General features: G+C 42.2%; 1 pseudogene; it reads right to left on the reverse strand.

The window, feature by feature from the left end:
* Nucleotides 1-7005: 7005 nt before the first annotated feature.
* On the reverse strand, nt 7006-13132 carry LOC139374537 (uncharacterized; annotated as a pseudogene).
* Nucleotides 13133-13912: the final 780 nt, after the last annotated feature.

A 13912-nucleotide genomic window follows, 5' to 3' on the forward strand; every position in this document is an offset into this window, starting at 1 on the left:
TTCTAGTGTGGTACTAGTTTGTAGTGTGGTGTTAGTTTCCAGTGTGCTGCTAGTTTCTAGTGTGGTGCTAGTTTCTAGCTGGTTTCCAGTGTGGTGCTAGTTTCTAGTGTGGTGCTAGTTTCTAGTATGGTGCTCTTTTCTAGCTAGTTTCCAGTGTGGTGCTAGTTTCTATCTAGTTTCTAGTGCGGTGCTAGTTTCTAGTGTGATGCTAGTTTCTAGTGTGGTGCTATTTTCTAGTGTGGTGCTATTTTCTAGTGTGGTGCTTGTTTCCAGTGTGGTACTAGTTTCTAGTGTGGTGCTAGTTTCTAGCTGGTTTCTAGTGTGGTACTAGTTTGTAGTGTGGTGTTAGTTTCCAGTGTGCTGCTAGTTTCCAGTGTGCTGCTAGTTTCTAGTGTGGTGAAAGTTTCATGCTAGTTTCTAGTTTAGTACTAGTTTCTAGTGTGGTGCTAGTTTCTAGTGTGGTGCTATTTTCTAGTGTGGTGTTAGTTTTTAGTGTGGTGCTAGTTTATGGCTGGTTTCTAGTGTGGTACTAGTTTCTAGTTTAGTACTAGATCTAGTGTGGTGCTATTTTCTAGTGAGGTGCTAGTTTCCAGTGTGCTGCTAGTTTCTAGTGTGGTGCTAGTTTCTAGTGTGGTGCTAGTTTCTAGTGTGGTGCTAGTTTCTAGCTAGTTTCCAGTGTGGTGCTAGTTTCTAGTGTGGTGCTAGTTTCTAGTATGGTGCTCTTTTCTAGCTAGTTTCCAGTGTGGTGCTAGTTTCTAGCTAGTTTCTAGTGTGGTGCTAGTTTCTAGTGTGATGCTAGTTTCTAGTGTGGTGCTATTTTCTAGTGTGGTGCTAGTTTCCGGTCTGGTGCTAGTTTCTAGGGTGATGCTAGTTTCTAGCTATTTTCTAGTTTAGTACAAATTTCTAGCATGGTGCTAGTTTCCGATGTGGTGCTTTTTTCTAGCTAGTTTCCAGTGTGGTGCTAGTTTCTAGTGTGGTGCTATCCTCTAGCTAGTTTCCAGTGTGATGCTAGTTTCTAGTGTGGTGCTACTTTCTAACTAGCTTCCAGTGTGGTGCTAATTTCTAGTGTGGTGCTAGTTTCTAGTGTTGTGCTTAATTTCCAGTGTGGTGCTAGTTTTAAGCGTGGTGCTAGTTTCTAGCTAGTTTCTAGTGTGTGATGCTAGTTTCTAGTGTGGGGCTAGTTTCTAGCTAGCTTCTTGTTTGTTTTGCTAGTTCCTAGTGAGCTGCTAGTTTCTAGTGTGGTGCTATTTTCTAGCTAGTTTCCAGTGTGGTGCTAATTTCTATTGTGGTGCTAGTTTCTAGTGTGGTGCTATTTTCTAGTGAGGTGCGAGTTTCTAGTGTGGTGCTAGTTTCTAGTGAGGTGCTAGTTTACAGTGTCGTGATAGTTTTTAGCTATTTTCTAGTTTAGTACTAGGTTCTAGTGTGGTGTTAGTTTCTAGTGTGGTGCTAGTTTCTAGTGTGGTGCTTGTTTCTAGCTAGTTTGTAGTGTGTGGTGCTAGTTTCTAGTGTGGTGCTAGTTTCTAACTAGTTTCTAGTTTGTGGTGCTAGTTTCTAGTGTGGTGCTATTTTCTAGCTAATTTCCAGTTTGGTTCTTGTTTCCAGCTATTTTCAAGTGTGGTGCTAGTTTCTAGTGTGGTGCTAGTTTCTATCTAGTTTCTAGTGTGGTGCTAGTTTCTAGTGTGGTGCTAGTTTCTAGCTAGTTTCCTGTGTGGTGCTAATTTCTAGTGTTTCTAGTGTTTCTAGTGATTCCAGTGTGGTGCCTGTTTCAGGTGTGGTGCTAGTTTCTAACTTTTTTCCAGTGAGGTGCTGGTTTCAGGCGTGGTGCTAGTTTCTAGCTAGTTTATAGTGTGTTGTGCTAGTTTCTAATGTGGTGCTAGTTTCTAGCTAGTTTCTAGTGTGTGGTGCTCGTTTCTAGTGAGGTGCTAGTTTCTATCTAGTTTCTGGTGTATGTTGCTAGTTTCTAGCTAGTTTCCTTTGTGGTGCTAATTTCTAGAGTGGTGCTAGTTTCTAGTGTGGTGCTAGTTTCTAGCTCATTTCCAGTGTGGTGCTAGTTTCTAGCTAGTTTCTAGTGTGGTGCTTGTTTCAAGCGTGGTGCTAGTTTCTAGTGTGGTGCCAGTTTCTAGTGTGGCTTTAGTTTCTAGTGTGGTGCTAGGTTATATTATATATATTTTTGTTCATTTTTTTTAGAAAGTGTTTTGGTGGACCGACGTGCTTCACGGTTGGGATGGTGTTCTTCGGCTTGCAAGCCTCCCCCCATTTCCTCCAAACATAACGGTGGTCATTGTGGTCAAACAGTTATATTCCTGTTTCATCAGACCAGAGGACATTTCTCCAAAAAGTACTATCTTTGTCTCCATGTGCAGTAGCAAACTGTAGTCTGGCTTTTTTATGGCGGTTTTGGAGCAGACACTTCTTCCTTGCTGAGCGGCCTTCAGGTTATGTCGATAAATAGGACTCGTTTTAGTGTGGATATAGATACTTTTGTACCTGTTTCCTCTAGCATCTTCACAAGGTCCTTTGCTGTTGTTCTGGGATTGATTTGCACTTTTCGCACCAAAGTGCGTTCATCTCTAGGAGACAGAACGCATCTCCTTCCTGAGTGGTATGTTGGCTGCGTGGTCCAATGTTGTTTATACTTGCATACAATTGTTTGTACAGATGAACGTGGTACCTTCAGGCATTTGGAAATTGCTCCCAAGGATGAACCAGACTTGTGGAGTTCTACCTAGTCTTGGCTGAGGTCTTGGCTGATTTCTTTGATTTTCCCATGATGTCAAGCAAAGTGGCATTAGCCTATCAGAAGCTTCTAAAGCCATGACATAATTTTCTAGAATTTTCCAAGCTGTTTAAAAGGCACAGTCAACTTAGTGTATGTAAACTTCAGACTCACTGGACTTGTGATACAGTGAATTACAAGTGAAATAATCTGTCTGTAAACAATTGTTTATGACTTGTGTCATGCACAAAGTAGATGTTCTAGCCGACTTTCCAAAACTATAGTTTGTAAACAAGAAATGTGTGGAGTGGTTGAAAAACAAGTTTTAATGACTCCAACCTAAGTGTATGTTAACTTCAGACTTCAGCTGTACCACCACCTTACAGAAATATATTTAATAAACAAATACATTAATATCATCGCTTGTAGCCAATCATTTGACTCACACTGAAAACTTACTTGATTATTGTTTGTTTTTAATTAAACACTAAAAGTTTGTTCAACGTTCAAGCTAAATTAAAATTGTACCCACGTTATGGGATGTAACTTGTGGTGTGTCCAACTTAACTTTGCTGGAAGACACCAGCTGTGTCACCCATCTCTACATATCTATGATGTCACGGTACACTTGATCCTCTCCTCCAATAAAGACTTTGTATTTGTTCGAAAATATACACCAGTAACTGCCAAAATAATGCACGTAAAATGAGGGAAACAAAGTGTCAGAGGAAGAATTTCGATTCAAAGATAATATGTATGCCAGTGTTATCTTGCTTGTTGGGGATTGGAATGTCTACCAAGGCACTGAATGTCTCCAAAGCAAGCTCAGTATAACTCGACAAACTGCCATGGTTACGTGGTAATCTGACACCAAGCTGGTTTTACAGGGTTGTGAGTCGACCTTGACTTAAACAGCTTATCAGTCCAAGTCGTAAACATTCGGGCGAACTTGATCCAATGGTAGAAGACTCATTACTACTGTACATTAACACTCTGTCTCTCTCTCTCTCTCTCTCTCTCTCTCTCTCACACAAGCCCTACTGCATATCTTCTTTGGGCAGTACCAAGAACATCACTTGCATAGAAGCGAAACCATATTTTACTGTCTAGTGACGCACGTTTTACCAGCAATTACAGCTAGGTCATTTTGAATAACGATACACCAACTTTTTTACATATCTTGGTTTTACTTTATGTCAATACGTTGAAATTAAGTACATGAATACAGGAGTGGGATAATTATATAGTTACAATTGTACAACAAACACAGAACAAACAGAAAAAAATAGTTGTTGTTAATGGAGGATCTCTTGCTTCTCATCTTATCTGGTGTTGACTGAAAGTAAACAGGAAATACAATGTGTATTCAATGTGTATTTCCTTAAGCAATTAATCATGCGGGGTCCCAAAAAGTGACGGGCAGGAGACACTGTGCTGTGCTCGAACACTTTTCTCCCACAATGGTGTGGCTCTAAGAGTATACCACTGGGGGGCAGTTAAGAACCAAGGCAAGATTACACAGTGCTATATTATACTGATGTTCATGCAGGGTGAGACAGATGGAACTGTGTGGGTTAGATTTTCAGTTGGTATTATCCATGATTCCATCACGGAATATTTGAGATTGTATGGAAGTCTGATTTCCTCTCACTACTGGTATTCTGTCTATCTTCAACTCGACTTCTGATTGAAATTAAGTGATTCTGGTGCAGAGGCATGGTCTAGTTGTTCAGAGATTACCCATTGTGCATTAGTTTGCATGGAATTCTTCATATTTTCAATCTTAAACCATATGCTTGGGCTCTTGGTATGGTTAATAATATCATGTGTAGAGTGTGAAGCCCACCTTAAATGCATACGTGCCAGGGAGAGAATCATATGATGACGGGGGGGGGGGGGGGGTCACCTAGCTCTACACTGAGGGGGTTGTGTGCTCCAGCCGTTCCCAGTGTCATAAAATGTTTCCATGCAATGATGAGGATTATTTCACACAAAAAAAGTGTCATAAAATGTTTCCATGCAATGATGGGAACGAGAACAATCCCTACTATTATTTATAATGTAAACATAAAACCCTACTGAAATATCATACTGTAGACATGTACAATATATAATAGAGCCAGCATACAAGGTGCTGGAACTACCCATACATACTACCATACCTCAACTCTACTTGGAAAATTACAGGTGCTATTTTCACCGTAAAGCCCCCCCCCAAAAAAAATCACACAGAGAGACGGCATCAATTCCAATACAATTAAGTTGGTATACGCTACGTAGTGTAATGAGAATCCCTAATGATACAGTTGTATTTGTTACGTTTGCTATGTAACCCTTGTGAATGACTGTTGTGCGTTCCTTTTTGGACTCACCTCGTATGTCCTAAAGGGAGCCACAGTACCGGTCTACTCTAAACAGTTGTTACATTAGCTCACAAACACAAGGAGAGTTGTAGGTAGTACACCAGAGTAGTTTATAAAGAATTTACCTCGGTCATCTACATAAATAGTATTCTCTCTTGAAACGGGAGTTCTGAGGGGCCCAGCCATAGCCTACCTAGGCTATATGCCTATGATCAAAATCTACACATGTAGATGCTACGATTGTTTTGACATATGTAACCCATTGACAACTTACGTCATTTAGCAGACGCTCTTACCCAGAATTCATCTTAACTTTTTATGGCTGCAGGGGCAGTATTGAGTAGCTTGTATGAAAGGTGCCCATATTAAACGGCCTGCTCCTCAGTCATAGTTGCTAATATTTGCATATTAATATTAGTATTTGATAGAAAAAAACACTCTGAAGTTTTTAAAACTGTTTGAATGATGTCTGTGAGTATAACAGAACTCATATTGGCAGGCAAAATCCTGAGTTGAAATCAAAACAGAAAGTCAGAAATCTGAGCTTGTATCTATTCACCCCAATGTCCCCAATGAAATCCCCTTGAGATATGAATGATGTTGCACTGCCTAGGGGTTCCACTAGATGTCAACCATCAATAGAAATTATAATAAGGCTTCTATGTTGTTGTGGGAGTGAATGAGAGCAGAATATATCAGATGTCCATCAAGCAGCCATTTTGTGATCGCGCTTTTTCCTCATGGTAGTCACTTGCGTTCCATTGCTCACGTAGACAAGAAGGAGTACTCCGGTAGGAACTTTTTTGAAGCTATATGTTAAAAACATCCTAATGATTGATTCTGTACTTAGTTTGAAATGTTTCTTCGACCGGTAATATCACTTTTTGAAGTTTTTGTCCAATATAATGCTGACCAGAATTGGCGTTTGGATATGTATACCAAACGCACTAACAAAAGAAGGTATTTGGGCATAAATAACGGACATTTTCGAACAAAACAAACATTTATTGTGGACCTGGGATTCCTGGAGTGCTTTCTGATGTAGATCACCAAAGGTAAGGGAATATTTATCATGTCATTTCTTGTTTATGTTGACGCCATCTTTGCGGCTGTGGTGTTTTTACTTTTGAGCGCCGTCTCAGATTATTGCATGCGTTTCTTTTTCCGTAAAGTTTTTTTGAAATCTGACACAGCGGTTGCATTAAGGAGACGTATATATATAATTCCATGTGTATTATCATCTTCATTTATGATGAGTATTTCTGTTGAATGATGTGGCTATGCAAAATCACTTGATGTTTTTGGAACTAGTGAATCTAACGCGCCAATGTATAAATATTAACTTTATCAAACAAAACATGCATGTATTGTCTAACATGAAGTCCTATGAATGTCATCTGATGAAGATAATTCAAGGTTAGTGATTCATTTGATCTTTATTTCTGGTTTTTGTGAATGCTGTGTTTTGCTGGAAAATGGCTGTGCTTATTGTGGTTTGGTGGAGACGTAACATAATCGTTTGTAGTGCTTTCGCTGAAAAAGCCTATTTGAAATCGGACACTTTGGTGGGATTAACAACGAGAATAGCTTTAAAATTACATAAAACATATGTATGTTTTAGGAATTATGAGATTTCTGTGGTTTGAATTTGGCGCCCTCTATTTTCACTGGTAGTTGTCATATCGATCCCGGTATCGGGATTGCAGCCATAACAGGTTTTAAGATAGCTAAATGTGGGACAACCACATAATCACAGTCACTTTATTGAGGAAAAAGTGCATACTGTCAGCAAGGTCAGAGCTAGTAATGGAGAGGACAAAGTAGGTGGTGCAAGAGGGGGTGGGGATTTGTATTTTTATTTTAACTCTGAAGTGGTTGGGTTTTAGAAGTTTTCGGAAGATGGGCTGGGACTCAGAGAAGCTGGTTCTACCATTGGGGTGCCAGAACAGAGAAGAGCTTGGACTGGGCTGAGTGGGAGCTGCCCTCCTGTAGGGGTGGGAGGGTCAGGAGACCAGAGGTGGCAGAATGGATTGCTCGAGTTGGGGTGTAGGGTTTGTGCATAGCCTGAAGGTAGGGAGGGGCAGTTCCTCTTGTCGCTCCATAGGTAAGTACCATGGTCTTGTAGTGGATACAAGCTTCAACTGGAAGACAGTGGAGTGTGCAGAGGAGTGGGGTGACATGGAAGAACTGGCAGGTTTAACACCAGGCGGGCTGCAGCGTTCTGGATAAGTTGCAGGGGTTTGATGCACAAGCGGGGAGCCCAGCCAACAGAGAGTTGCAGGGGTTTGATGCACAAGCGGGAAGCCCAGCCAACAGAGAGTTGCAGTAGTCCAGACAAGTGATGACCTGGATTAGGACCTGCTCCACTTTCTGTGCGAAGGGTCGTACTCTACGGATGTTGTAGAGCATGAACTTGCAGGAGCGAGTCTCTGCATTGATGTTTGCAGAGAACGACATGGTGTTGTCCAGGGTCATACCAAGGCTTTTTGCACTCTGAGAGGGGGACACTGGAGTTCTCAACCTTGATGGAGAGGTCTTGGAGCTGGCAGACCTTCCCCAGAAGGAAGAGTATCTCCGTCTTGTCGAGATTGAGCTTGAGGTGGTGGACCAACATCCAAGCTGAGATATCTGCCAGGCACGCAGAGATGCGTGTCGCCACCTGGGTGTCAGAGGGGGATGGAAGGAGAAAAGTAGTTGAGTGTCATCTGCATAGCAATGATAGGAGAGACCATGTGAGGATATGATGGAGCCGAGTGACGATGTATAGAGAGAAAAGGAGAGGGCCTAGAAATGAGCCCTGGGGGACACCAATAGTGAGAGTCAGAAACAGATTGTCTCCAAGTCACCTGGTACGAGCGGCCTGCCAGGTTGGACGCAACCCAAGAGTGTGCAGAGCCTGGGACACCCAGCACTGAGAGGGAGGGTGGAGGATCTGATGGCGCCTGGGACGCCCAGCACTGAGAGGGAGGGTGGAGGATCTGATAGAGCCTGGGACACCCAGCACTGAGAGGGAGGGTGGAGGATCTGATAGAGCCTGGGATGCCCAGCACTGAGAGGGAGGGTGGAGGATCTGATAGAGCCTGGGACGCCCAGCACTGAGAGGGAGGGTGGAGGATCTGATAGAGCCTCCATCTGATAGAGCCTGGGACGTCTTGAAGCATCACTGGTTAGAGTCAAGAAGATGGTTCTGAAAGATGGCGAGAGAGTTGGTCAGAGACGCTCAAGTGTTTTGTAAAGAAAAGAAAGAGATACCGGTCTGTAGTTTTTGACATCAGAGGAGTTGATTGTTGGCTTCTTGAGGAGGGGAGCGACTCTGGACATTTTGAAGTCAGAGGGGACACAGCCAGTGGTCAGGGATGATTTATACTCATCCAGAAAGTTATAACTTTGACTCATCTGTCCATAGAATATTCTTCCAGGCGCTTTTTGGCAAACTTGAGTCCACTTTTTGGATGAGATGGGTCCCATTATGCCTGGCGAAAACCAAACACTGTATTCCACAGTAAGAACCTCATACCAACGGTCAAGCATGGTGGTAGTGTGATGGTTTGGGGATGCTTTGCTGCCTCAGGACCTGGACGACTTGCCTTAATAGAAGGAACCATGAATTCTGCTCTGTATCAGAGAATTCTACTTGAGAATGTCAGGCCATCCGTCTGTGAGCTAAAGCACAGCTGGGTGATGCAGCAAGACAACGATCCAAAACACACAATCAAATCTACATGAAAATGATTAAAAAGCAACACATTTAAAGTTTTGGAATGGCCTAGTCAAAGTCCAGGACTAATCCTAATTGAGATGTTGGAGCAGGACTTGAAATGAGCAGTTCATGCTTGAAAACACACAAATGTCGCTGAGTTGAAGCAGTCCTGCCTGCAAGAGTGGGCCAAAATTCCTCCACAGCAACATGAGAGACTGATCAACAACTACAGGAAGCATTTGTTTGCAGTCATTTCAGCTCAATCAGTTATTGAATGTAAGTAATGTAATGTAATTACTTTTTTCACACAGCAATTGGGTATTGCATAACTTTGCTAATAAAATAAGTATATCTTTTTTGTTATTGGTGTTAGGTTCTTATTTTTCAGAGTAAATGACTCGGACACTAGAGAAGCTTTAACCAAGTTTAATTGTTCCCAAAGGTTCTGTACAGCTGTAATCAGACAGCAAAACATTTCTCACATCACAGTTCATATACATCCTACTTAAGACACTCCCTCTCTCTAATCCTTAGTTTATGCCCAAGAGAAAGATGGTAACCAGATACTAACCCTGATTACTCCCTTAAGGGGAACTGACCTCACCCCTCACCTCCTGACCTCAAGCCCTCCTTCACCTAATCCTCAGATATCCTTCGGTCTTCCCTGTATCAACACATCGCTCTCCTCTCCTCCATCAAACACGTTCCAAAGCCTTCTGGGTTTCTACAGATTATTTATATTCAAGGATTCGTCTCTATCATTTATTTTATATCTCAATGTTCAAAGTTAAGCAAATTCCAACATTGGTAAACTCAGGTTCCCTTTATCTAATATTAGGTTTTGTTTGAAGATCTGATATTCAGTATCAAAAATATGGAAAAGTACATCAAATTAGAAAGGGGGCAAGTACTTTTTCATGACACACACACACACTGCCGTTCAAAATTTCTTCAAAAGAAATGAAGGCTATTCCATGCGGGAAATTGCCAAGAAACTGAAGATTTCGTACAATGCTGTGTACAGTACTACCCCCTTCACAGAACAGTGCAAACTAGAAAGAGGAGTGGGAGGCCCCGGTGTACAACTGGGCAAGAGGACAAGTACATTAGTACACTAGTTTGAGAAACAGACACCTCGCAAGTCCTCAACTGGCAGCTTCATTAAACAGTACCCGAAAAACACCAGTCTCAACGTCAGCAGTGAAGAGGCGACTCCGGGATGCTGGCCTTCACATGGAAAAGCCTTCATTTCTCAGAACAAGAATAGACTGAAGAAGAAAGTACTTTGTTTCTAGCCATTTTGAGCCTGTAATCGAACCCACAAATGCTGATGCTCCAGATACTCAACTGAACTTGGATTAGCTAACACAACGTGCCATTGGAACACACGAGTGATGGTTGCTGGTAATGAGCCTCTGTACGCCTATGTAGATTTTCAATTTTTTAAAATTCTGCCGTGTCCAGCTACAATAGTAATTTACAACATAACAATGTCTACACTGTATTTCTGATCAAAGTTATTTTAATGGACCAAAAAAAAAAAAAAAAGGACATTTATAAGTGAACCCAAACTTTTGAACAGTAGTGTGTACACACATAGTATATAGTGATCAGAGCCCTGGAGGGGGGTTGCAGTGAGATTAGTAGCGTATTGCCTGCCTGGGAAAGGATGAGGTCAGATGAGGCAAGGAGCGGACATAGAAAGTTGGAAAGAAATTCATCGAAGGCGGATGTCGAAGTCCCCAAGTGAGCCATTGTCAGGAAGTGAGCCATTGTCAGGAAATTTGCTTGTCAAGGTGTCAAGCTCATTGAGGAACTCTAAGGACACCTGGTGGGCGATAGATGACAATGTTAAACTTGAGTGGACAAGTGACAGTATGGAATTCAAATGAGCAGATGGACAAGTGAGAGGGGGAGAAAATAGAAAATCACTTAAGAGAAATGAGTAGACCTGTGTCACCACCGTGATGACCAGATGCTCTCAGATTTAACAAAAAACCTAGTCAGATGAAGAGCGAGCAGCTAGAGTAGCATTGTTTTCTGGGGTGATCCAGGTCTACGTCAGGGCCAAAAAGGTCAAGGGACTGAAGGGCAGCATAGGCTGAGATGAACTCGGCATTCTTGACCGCAGATCGGCAGTTTCAAACACTGTCCAGGAATTCCACATGGGTTTGGTGCTCAGGGGACACTAAATTAAAAGGGTTGGGTGCTCAGGGGACACTAAATTAAAAGGGTTGGGTGCTCAGGGGACACTAAATTAAAAAGGGTTGGGTGCTCAGGGGATACTAAATTAAAAGGGTTGCAGCCAGAGGAAGGTCTTCTAAAGCCTACAGGGAGAGGAGCTCACTGGTATAGAAAACACACATAGTTGACAAGGCTACAAAAGAGCAACATGAGATATTAAAATAACTAGGTAGGACACTCAAGTGACCGAGTGGAGCCTTCCTCTCTCTTCATCCTCCAACAACTCTACAGAACAGTCTTCGTTTCAGTGACGAGACCACCACTTACAACAGGGGAGACTGAATTACTAATACTAATTGCTAATTGCCTTCCAAAAGTGATGAGCACACCTCCCTGCACTAATTACTGATTGACTAGGAGAGGAGAAACCACTCCCCTTAATTGCTGTTTGCCTAGGAGAGGAGAAACCACTCCCCTTAATTGCTGATTGCCTAGGAGAGGAAAAACCACTCCCAGTAATTGCTGATTGCCTAGGAGAGGAGAAACCACTCCCCTTAATTGCTGATTGCCTAGGAGAGGAGAAACCACTCCCCTTAATTGCTGATTGCCTAGGAGAGGAGAAACCACTCCCCCTCCAATACAGCCACTGATTACCAAAACAACAGTCACAAATTGCCCCTTAATAGCAGTCAGCAGTTCACACACCAAGTAGGCTAACAGAAAGACAAGCCCTAGCTAGCAAAAAGACAGTACTAGACAACAAAAGTCTAAAATGATGCTAATAATTCCTGGAGATATCAGGAGCCCTCTAGCTGTAAAATGAAGCCCTGAAAAACCTTAGCTTACAGCCCAATACATTTTAAACTACGTCTTTAGTCTACTTAGCGTAGAGAAAATCATAACAATTCCTCTCATCCCTTTTCTACAAATGACCCAATCAATGACTTGCTTATTATACCAGCATCGCTCTGGGTGGACAAGTCAAAAATAGACTTGCTTTCTAATTTGACGAGCTGTGACTCCGTTGACGCTTGCAGCCTGTCTGTTTCCTCTCATTCAGTCCTGTGCGTTCTAATTTGACCGTGTACAAAAAAAATACTGTTATTTTTAAAATTGGATTTAAGAACCTGTGGGGGTGTGGCCACTTAACTGCCAATGTTTAGCACCACTGACATTTAAATACAAACACATAAATGAATGAGAATGAATGGGCTAGTCTCCACGCCTCCCAAGCTCGTTGATGGCATATTATCACACAGGGGGGCAAAACACTGAGTATTAGTGTCAAGAGGGGGGGCCTCTTTCACTTCACTTTTGTTACAGATGACATGAGACAAGAGAGTACCTTTTAGAAGTTCAACCCTCTGTGTAAACACACCCTCACTGTCCCACCAGAACCTGAATACATCCAGTAATTCATTGATAATAATAATCAGTCCAAAGTAGTCAGATACGGCTCCACGCAGCAAATACTACCACAATACTTCTACAGTGTATCCTATACCAGATACCTTCCGAGGTGCTGTGTGGCTTTACTCTATGTTTTTACATGTAGTCTGTAAATGTGTTTTTTCGAAAGCTCACCTGTCTCCTTCTCAAATCATCATCATCTGTTTTTCAATGAGACATGAAAAGAGCGGACCTGTCCTGGAACCAGACAGAGGTTCCTCTACCAGTCCTCCCAGCCAGCAATCAATGTTGACAGGATGTCTATACAAGTCTATTATCTTTCCAACAACATTTGCATCCTTTATAACTTCTCTGAAATCGTCTTGATTCTCTCTTCAGTCAAGTCCACAGAACGTCCTCCAGTCTGGAACATAATTGTAGTGTATTTTCGGTTTGCCCGCTTACTAGATGATAAAAAACAATCTTAAAAGTGGACTAGTGCAGAGTGATTCGTAGTTTTTGAATTTGGTTAAATTTCAATTAGATTTGTTTTAAATGAAAGTCCTAATTAATAACTTGTGATTACGGGTAACACTGACCTGGTAGTCCATGATCACGTCCCCTCTGCAGGTTGAGTGCAGCCAAGTCCCAGCCCCGTGGGACAGTAAGCACCACCCGTCTCTCTCTGTCAGCTCCTCTGTCAAGTAGGTTGTCTGGGGTCACGACAGCCGCCGGCGTCCCCAACAGACCTCAGAGGACTGGCTCTATTTCATCTTTCATCGAGGTAGAAAGATGACAACAATACACTTTCCACTATAAACACAATATTCTCCACTAAAAAAAATTCCAATCAAATGATTTCTAGTTTAGTAATGTACGTTTCCAGCAGAGCTTCATGTGTGAATATGACAAGTCCCCTTTCATTGCAGTAAAATACATATCAGAGAGGCTAAAGCATTCAGTCTACTAATAATCACTGAGAAATTGCTATGACTATTATAGTTAGACCTCACTTTGAATGTTCAGTAATGTATTCTTGGAGCAGCTCACATAATGATGTACTTGACTCGTGCATTATTCCTTTTTTTAAATACCAGATAACAGTGCCACTTGTCTGCCATTTTAACAATATCCTATGAACAATACTAACAGTACAAAACAGTACTTCGAAGAAGACCTTGTTTCAACTGTGGTAAAGTACATCTATTTATAGATTTCAGAGGCTACATTCATCAAATCTAATGTATTTACAGTATAAAGCCCTTTTTTACATCAGCAGATGTCACAATGTGCTTATACAGAAACCCAGCCTAAAACACAGAAGTGCAAGCAATGCAGATGTAGAAGCACACAGGCTAGGAAAAACTCCCTAGAAAGGCAGGAACCTAGGAGGAAACCTAGAGAGGAACCAGGCTCTGAAGGGTGGCCAGTCCTCTTCTGGCTGTACTGGGTAGAGAGGAACCAGGCTCTGAGGGGTGGCCAGTCCTCTTTTGGCTGTACTGGGTAGAGAGGAACCAGGCTCTGAGGGGTGGCCAGTCCTCTTTTGGCTGTGCTGGGTAG

Source organism: Oncorhynchus clarkii, chromosome 19 (genome assembly GCF_045791955.1).
Source record: "Oncorhynchus clarkii lewisi isolate Uvic-CL-2024 chromosome 19, UVic_Ocla_1.0, whole genome shotgun sequence".
NCBI classification, from domain to species: Eukaryota; Metazoa; Chordata; class Actinopteri; order Salmoniformes; family Salmonidae; genus Oncorhynchus; species Oncorhynchus clarkii.